The 8,884-nt window shown below is 43.1% G+C and overlaps 1 protein-coding gene across 1 annotated transcript in view; it reads right to left on the reverse strand.

Moving 5' to 3' along the window:
* DNAJC24 (DnaJ heat shock protein family (Hsp40) member C24) overlaps positions 1–8,616 on the reverse strand; it is a 52,118-nt gene extending 43,502 nt beyond the window's left edge. Inside the window, exon 1 of the mRNA XM_063117336.1 lies at positions 8,422–8,616. The gene's annotated coding sequence lies outside the window, so the exon portion shown is untranslated. The remainder of the gene's footprint in view (positions 1–8,421) is intronic.
* Positions 8,617–8,884: the final 268 nt, after the last annotated feature.

Genomic DNA, 8,884 nt, shown 5'->3' on the forward strand with positions numbered 1-8,884 from the left:
CACTTGGAAAGCTGCGGATTGTGCCTTCACTTAATGGGCCACCACGATCCTCGTCTCCCCACACTTTTCCCAGCATGGGCACATGCCATCCCTGGGTGGGACACTGCTGATCACCGCGCCCCACATGTTCCCAGGGATGTGCATGTCCCTTGCCCCACCCCACAATCCATCTGGAAATCAGCTCGAGGGGATAGAAGAAGCCCCTTCCATCCCCTCGAGCCGATCCCAGAATGGATCGTGGGGCAGGGGGACAAGGATGCCTCCCATGGCTGGATGTGAAACGTCCAACCGCGGGAGAAATCCATCTGCCAATATTGGGGCTACTACTATAAAATGAAGCCTTGGCCAAAGACACAACACAATATGAGGAAATCTTTCTGTAGGCTTCACACCTACACGTGCATTATAACCACCATTATAAGGAGGCAGTAACAGATACATCACATGTAAGGTACATCTGTAAAAGCATGATTGCTATGCTGAAGGCCCTTTATATATAGTTTCAAAAAGGAAGAAAGTAAAGCAAGGATCCATGAAATCAAAAAGGGATACTCGTGATTTTATTTCATTTGATTTTTAAAGAGGACACCCACAAATACACCATCCAAGTACAGAGCACATCTGCCTCCACAGACTGAACCAGAAAAATCATGGAACCACCACTCATGGGCACCACCACAGTGCAAAAACATGGATTTGAGGCAGGAATCCTCTTGATTTTGTATGATTTTTACAGAGCAAATTCCTGGAACTACGATCCAATCACAGAGCACAATTGCCTCCAGACTGAACCACGAAATACTGGGTCTCCCACTCATTGCTTCCACCACAGCGCAAAAACATGAAACTGATTCACAGATTCTCAAAGATCCTCATGATTTTTACAGAGCAAAGCCCCAAAACCACCATCACATTAGATAATGCATCCATGCCAGAGAATGAACTTCAAAAACATAGATTTGAGGCTTCATGGCACCGAAATAGTATAAAATATGGGTATGAGGCACAATTCAATATGGATCCTCTGGATTTTTACACTGGGTCCCTCTCCTCCCCGCAAAGCACAGTATTCATCTTTGTCCAATAACCACTAAGAATCCTAGAGATGCTGCTTCACAGCAGGTCCCTGATCTGCTGCTTCACCTCAAATGGTAAGAACCATTTATGTAAGGCATGGATCCTGGTGGATTATCTAGATTTTACATGTAGTACATCCAAAATTATACCTGAATCCATGTCAGTGGCATGGATCCTATACTTCTCAGAGCAAGGATGGCAAAATATAAATAATTACATCATGAGAGGGGGAAATGCTTGCTTGGCCTGCCTCCTCTGTTGCACAAGCCATATTAGACTTGGTGAGTTTTACTTCTGGGACATTCACAGAATCAGACTACAGTAATAGCAGTACAACGGCAGTCCTTTTCTTTTTTTTATGGTCATGGTAATGAGTATGGGCTTGTCAATGTTGAAAGCTTATATTGGTTATGGTAACTGCAACCAATAAACATATGGCCAACCATTTTTTTTTCTGGCCAAGAAATTTGTTCAGATATCCTGAGGTATCATCAAACTTTAATTGTGCATTCTTATTGTTTACTCTGAAGTAAACCACACTGTGTTCTATGAATGGGCTTTGATCCCAGTGGAAGTATGTAAAGGATTGTGCTGTGTCGTTGATTTCAAATAAGAGATATTGCTTCATTCTCCAATTGAAACTGACTTGACAGTTGCTATTCTCTACCAAAGGAGTTTCAAACAGACTAGCCGGAAACCACTGAATACTAACATCAAAATATTTGATTTTAAACATTTGTGCATGAATAAGGACAGTGATTCTTTTACCTGCATTGTTCAGATGATAGTGTATTATCCATACTTACAGCTATTGTGAATGGTCACTTAATTGAATTATCACAGCTTGTTCGATTTACTTTTCATTGTCATTGTCATGTTACAGTCTTTCCTCTAACTCAAGCATATAATATTCCCTTTCCAACTGAAGAAAGACTGTAATGCATCTGATTAAATGAACTCCAGCGCATGTAAGCTTATGCCATTATAAATTTGTGTGTGCTTCTGGATGACAGGTTCCTGATGCTACCATTCCAAAGTCTATTTCCTCTTTTCCTACTTATATTTTTTCTGGTTAGAAAGCATATGAGATAACTGTGCAAACACGAGTGTTATACATGGATGACAATGTCATCTAGATACACTCGAAAGTTCTGTTAATGAGCTTGTTTATTGCATAATAAATGCCTCATGAGGAAGCAGCCAGCATTTAGGTGCCACAATACTTGATTTTGATACACACCTAGGCCTAATCTACACCAAGCAGGATATTGCACTATGAAAGTGGTATGGAAGTGGTACATAAAAGGCAGGAGCCACACCAAGCAGGATATAATGGTATGAAAGTGGTATATGGTATGTGTCAATGGGCCCTAACAGTTGTCAGGGCACTTTGATACCACTATAAAGCAGTAGTGAGGCTCCTGCCTTCTATATACTGCTTTCATACCGCTTTCATAGTGCAATATCCTGCTTGGTATAGATTAGGCCTTAGTCATATTTAGAGTAGACCTATTGAAGTCAATGGGTGGTATCCAATGTTAGTCCTGTGTAGAGTAGATCCACTGAAATGCAGGAGACTTGAGTACAATTAATTTCAATCGGTTTAGTCTACATAGGACTAACACTGGATACTAATCAATGTGAATTAAGTTAGTAATGACTAACATACGACCCATTAATATCAGTGGCTCTACTTTGTGTATTCCTGAAGGTGCTTCCACATAGTGATTTCATTCTGCAATCTCCCTGCCTTGTACACAAAATTTAATGAGGGCCCAGATGGCAACATTTTCCTTAATAAAGCTCCCATGTTTTGTCTTTTTTCTTACCAGAAAAACAATCAGAGAGGGAGGAAAATAGATACACAATGTTTTGGTAGTGCTAGGAGCCCTACATCTGGAAGTACCCAGAGTCAGCATCCAACCTGATGATGCTTTTGCTGCAACAGACCAATACAGTGAACCCTCCGGAAAATGAAATCAATAGGAATTTAAACTCTTTAACTGTGGGTGAATTAACTTTTTCTGTACACTCTTTGATGCCAGTGTCTGAAAATGAATTTTCTCTGCTCCTGCTTTGTGCCAATATCAAAACCACATCTCTTCCAAGAGACAGAAGAGTTGCATACAAAATTGTGCATGCTGTGAAGAAAGTGGAGGGAGACATTTTTCTCCCCTCTCATATTATTAAAACCCAGGGTCATCCCATGAAGCTGATTGGGAGGGGGGGGGGAGATTCAGGACAGATAAAAGGAAGGACTTCTTCACATAGTGCATGGTTAAACTATGGAATTCAGTACCACAAGATATAGAGATGGCCACCAATTTGGATGGTTTTAAAAGGGGTTGGATAAATTCCTGGAGGAGAAGGCTATCAATGGCTACTTGTCCTGATGGCTATGTGCTACCTCCAGTAGCAGAAGCAGTATGCCTAGGTACACCAGTTGTTGGGGAACATGGACAGGAGGGTGCTGTTGCACTCGTGTCTTGCTTGTGGGTTCCTGGCCGACAGCTGGTAGGCCACTGTGTGAACAAAATGCTGGACTAGATGGACCTTTGGTTTGATCCATCATGGCTCTTATGTTTTGAAGCCTCTGCGAGGTCCAGGAGAATCAACAGGGATGCACTCCCCTTGTCTCCCTCACAGCAAAGTTTATCCCACAGGGTGAGCACTGCATTTCCTGTGCCAAAATCAGGCCTAAACTCTGATTAAAGTAAGATTTAGAAAATAAATTGCATGCAAGTGTGATGGGATTTGATCTGACACCACTCTCTCAAGCATCTTGCCCAGGAAGGGCATGTTAGTTGCTGGCATATAATTATTCAGATCTGCTGGATCTAAAGATGTTTATTTCAGAAGTGGTCTCACCACTTCAACCACTGGGGAAGAACTGATAACCTTTCTAAAGAATCTAGTCACCCCCTCCTTTCTGGATGTAATAAGCCATGAAGGGCAAGGGTAGAACAAATTGTTGCTTGGACTAACTTAAACAAGCACCTTGTCCACATTCTTGGGTCATCAAAATTGAAAGTCCTCTGACAATAACTCTGACCAGACAGTGACCTGGATTCCTTCAGGGATTGAACTTCCTGAACTGTGTTGTCTAAGGGCAGAATTCAATATTGCCCATCTGTTAGTAGAGCTGGCTGCCAATTCTGTCTCATGCAGACCAGCGATTTAGCACTTTCACGGGTAAATCCCAATACAAGCAAAAATGCTGGTTTCTGGAAGAGTCAGGTCGGTGGATCAGCCTTCTTCCATAAGGGAGCATTTCTGCCCCCAGAAGCGCTAAATCAGTGGCAGTGGCCACTTGTGGAACAGAATTCGCAGGGCTTACCGCACACAAGGGCAGCATTGTATTCTGCACCTGCTCATGTAGAAATTAGAAAATGCAGCATACCAACAGTCAATAGGGTTTTTTGTTTTCATCTTGTGGTTGAACTAGTAGCCCTCCAGTTATATAGGCAATCAGCTCCCAGGCTACTGTCAGGAGCCGGTTTTCTAGAGCAAATTGCTCCTATACTTTTAAAGATGCATTGGCTCCGTATACGTTTCCATGTCAAATTCAAAAGACTGGTCTTGATCTATGAAGCAGTTACTGGCCTCAACCAATATTATGTGAAGGACCATGCGTTTCCATATGATCAAGCCCATCTGTTTAAGATCTGATGGGAGGGCTCCACTTCACATTCTGCCACTGTCTGGGGCTAATTTCATAGATACACTGGCAAGGCCTTCTCTGTTAGCAACAAAGCTTTGAAACGGTCTCCCGTGGGATGCAGACAAGCTGGAGGGAGTTCAGAGGAGGGCAACGAGGATAATCAGGGGTCTGGAAACAAAGCCCTATAGGGAGAGACTGAAAGAACTGGGCATGTTTAGCCTGGAAAAGAGAAGACTGAGGGGAGACATGATAGCACTCTTCAAGTTCTTGAAAGGTTGTCACAGAGGAGGGCCAGGATTTCTTCTCAATCATCCCAGAGTGCAGGACACAGAATAATGAGCTCAAATTACAGGAAGCCAGATTCCGGCTGGCCATCAGGAAAAACTTCTTGACTGTTAGAGCAGCATGACAATGGAACCAATTACCTAGGGAGATTGTGGGCTCTCCCACACTAGAGGCCTTGAAGAGGCAGCTGGACAGCCATCTTTTAGGTATACTTTAAGGTGGATTCCTGCATTCAGCACAGGGTTGGACCTGATGGCCTTATAGGCCCCTTCCAACTCTACTATTCTATATTTCTGTGTGCCTGGCCTCCTCTCATTCCAACTTCAGAGAAATGGTGAAGAGCATCCTTCTTCTCTTGGATTTTAATAAAATTTGAAACTGCTGTTTTATCCCCCAGAATCTGCATATTTGCTCTCTTTACACACATTGATGCTGTTTTGTATATTATGATACAATAATATATTGGTGCTGTTTTGTATAGTATTATTTTATTTTGTAATTTCTAATGTTGTATTGCTAATTTATATTTATTGGTAACTAGCTTGACACTTCTTAGCAGAAAAAGAGCAGAGAACCAGAACATACTTCTAGTTAGGGACGTTAGCAAAATCTGCAACGGATTCAAATGAGTTCAGTTTTCTATTAATCTGACCTGCAGATTCTGCTGCAAACTAGCTTCGTCTGAGTCATGTGGATTCTGTGGAGTTCCAGACTATTCATATACTTTTGGGGGAGATTTGCATCAATGTTCATTAGCACTAGTGCATACTTGCAATAACGTGTTAATGCACATTAGCGCTAATGAGCATTACTGCAGTTGTGCATTTATTTATTTATTGTATTTTATACCGCCCAAAAGCTGAAGGTCTCATTTACACAATAATTCTCTTACAAAATAATCCAATTCCGCCAATGAGTGGATGACAGAATGAAAGAGGGAAAGTTTCTAACAAAAACTGTACATCCCTATTTGTATTGGACCACCTGCAATTGGATGTGAGCAGTAATTAGATGGTGGGCATGCCTCCAAAAACCATGAAGATCCATTAGATCTCGTGCCTCTGAGATAGATTTTTATATCCTTATGATTGTATGGTGGGGCTTGTGTGCAAGCATCATGAGGACCCTGCTTCTGATCAAAGCTTGCGCAACATGCTGGATCCATACTGATATTTATGGTGCACTCCATAGAGAAGGGTGCAAAGTGTGACTTTACATTTGATTTTAGGTGTTCCATGTAAAAACTATTAAGATGATTCATGAGGATCCATCCCTCATATACCAGTTGTTGTTCTATGGGAACATCTTGCTCCAATGGATACATGCTTTTTAGAGGCCAGGTAGAATAGACGAATGAGAGCTGATTTGATTATGGATTTGGAGAAAAAGGCCTGGTTAACATATCACAACAATCCTGGCTTGTGAGTTTGGCAGCATGCTGATGCTCACAGCCCAATAGTTTCTGCTGTGGGTGGGAAGACCGAAACAACCTAGGGATGTTCTGGCCCCTTACTAATCTGTTCTGACATGCAAACCAGGAACTCTGGTTTGTCTAGATATGATCAACCCAGAAAATTGAGACATGGTTGATATGGGGTTATTTCTCTCACTTGTTCGCGAAGAAACAAACACTTCCTTGTTTGCACATCATGACAAACAACCCAAGGGTGAAACATGGCTGGATGCTCTCACTCACAGCAGGAGACATCAGGCAGTGTGCACTAGCATGCTCACTAATTCCTAACCACCCACGCTTAAAAAAAAAAGCAACTACAGGATCCATGATTTTTAAGGTTCAGTTCTGGGGATATGCGCCTCAAATCAATGCTTTTGTACTATACTGGAACAGTAATGTACAAAGTTAGTAATTTGGTTCAGTACATTGTCATCCATGTGATCTATGATTTGATCATGTTTTCATGTGGATTCCATATAACTTCGGATCCATGTTTTTGTGTTGTGGATGTGCCCATGAGTAGTGGATCTGTGATTTTCATGGCTCAGGACATGGAGGCAGATGTGCTCTGGGCTTGGATTGTGATTTTCCCCATAAAAATCATAAGGATCCCTGCCTCGTATCCATGTTTTTGGTGCCAAAGAATGGAGCCCCATGATTTTCCTGATTTAGTCTGTGGAGGCAGAGTGGATTGGGGTTGGGAGATTTTCCCTGTAAATATCATAAGGATCCCTGAGGATCCTTGCCTTGAATCAATGTTTTTGTGCTATGGCAGCACCAATGAATGGTGGAACTGTTATTTTCATGGTTCAGGTTGTGGAGGTAGATGTGCACTATGATATGATGGTATTTTGGAGGATTTGCTCTGTAAAAATCATGAGGATCGCTGAGGATTCGTGCCTCAGATCAATGTTTGTGCCCCATTGCCATGACCATGATTTCTCTTGTCCAATTAGGCAGATGTGCTTTGTGATCTGATTGTGGTTTGGGGGATTTGCTGTTTAAAAGTCATATGAAATCAAGAGGATCACTGCATTGGATCCAAGTTTTTGAGCTGTGACTGCACCCTCAAATGGCAGATCCTTGATTTTCATGGTTCAGTCTATGTAGTCATATTTTTGCTCTGTGGTGGCGGAACTGTGTTTTCTGTGGTTTAGTTTGTGGAGGTAGGTATGCTCTATGGTATGCTAGTGTTTGAGGATATTTTTCTTGTAAAAATTACGAGGATCCCTGCCTCGGATCCATATTTTTTTGCTGTGGCAGTGCCCATGAGTGGTGCCTCGTGATTTTTTTGGTTCAGTCTGTGGAGGCAGAAGTGCTGTATGATTGGATGGCGGTTTTGTAGGTGTCCCCTTTGAAAATCATATAAAATCATGAGGATCCCTTTTTTATTTCATGGATCCTTGTTTTACCAGTCCCTTTCAATAACACTACTGCGATGAGAGAGAGAGAGAGAGAGAGAGAGAGAGAGAGAGAAAGGCAGCGAAAAATATCCTCTTGTTCGGGGCAGGGAGAGTCAGTGTTGGTGGCATGAACGGAGACAAATATCAGTGGAACTATCAATTTAATAATAGGGGGTGGGGCTGTTCTACGTCATTTGAGGACGGGGTTCCAAAATAGTAGAAAAGCTACTGGGGACCCAACATGGTATTTCAAACTATAGTGACATGTATTGTTACCCCCAGATCCGTCTCCACTTCACACCCCAGGATGGGGTGGGGAAGAATAGAACCAAGCTTTCCCCCGCTCGCCTCTTGCAAAACAAAACACCATCGGCTCCCTTGACCGAAATTGGCGGAACACGGGCCCGAGTCGGAGGTCAATACACGGCGAGGAGGTTCTTTCTGAAACGAGTAAATATATGTTTCCCCCGACTTTGAGCGTCTCTGGCATTCCTCGTCCAAGAAAACGAACAAGCCCCCATTCTGCGGGAGAGCCTTACCTGGGCAGCGATGATACCAGGAGGCCACTGGAAACCCTCACGACGCAGCCGCTGTAGTAGAGTCAGGCACCGGAGAGCAGCAGATGGGTGTAACAGGCGATGTGTATTTGTCAGGCAGTCCCCCGGATAATCCTCCGACGGGAAACAGAGAGGGAGGACATGCGGCGTTAAATTTACAATAAGGAAGAACGCCTAAGTATAGCTCCTCGACGCGTCGCTGACGGGAACGTTCCGGGTGCGGCCCCTGTTTCTTATCCGGCCCCATTGACTGTTGCACATATAGGAAAGCGAGCCTGGCCGGGGAGAGACGCTGTTACCTTGACAACCGAAGGCTGTTCAGAGCAAGCGGGGTGGCTGCGACACTTTGTAAGCGAGCGTTTCGATTACTCTTCACAGTACTTAAATCTGTATTATTTGCATCAAGCCGAGAACCTTTCTTCTCTTTACCTCCGAGTACCTGAGC

Source organism: Elgaria multicarinata, chromosome 2 (assembly GCF_023053635.1).
Source record: "Elgaria multicarinata webbii isolate HBS135686 ecotype San Diego chromosome 2, rElgMul1.1.pri, whole genome shotgun sequence".
Lineage (NCBI taxonomy): Eukaryota > Metazoa > Chordata > Lepidosauria > Squamata > Anguidae > Elgaria > Elgaria multicarinata.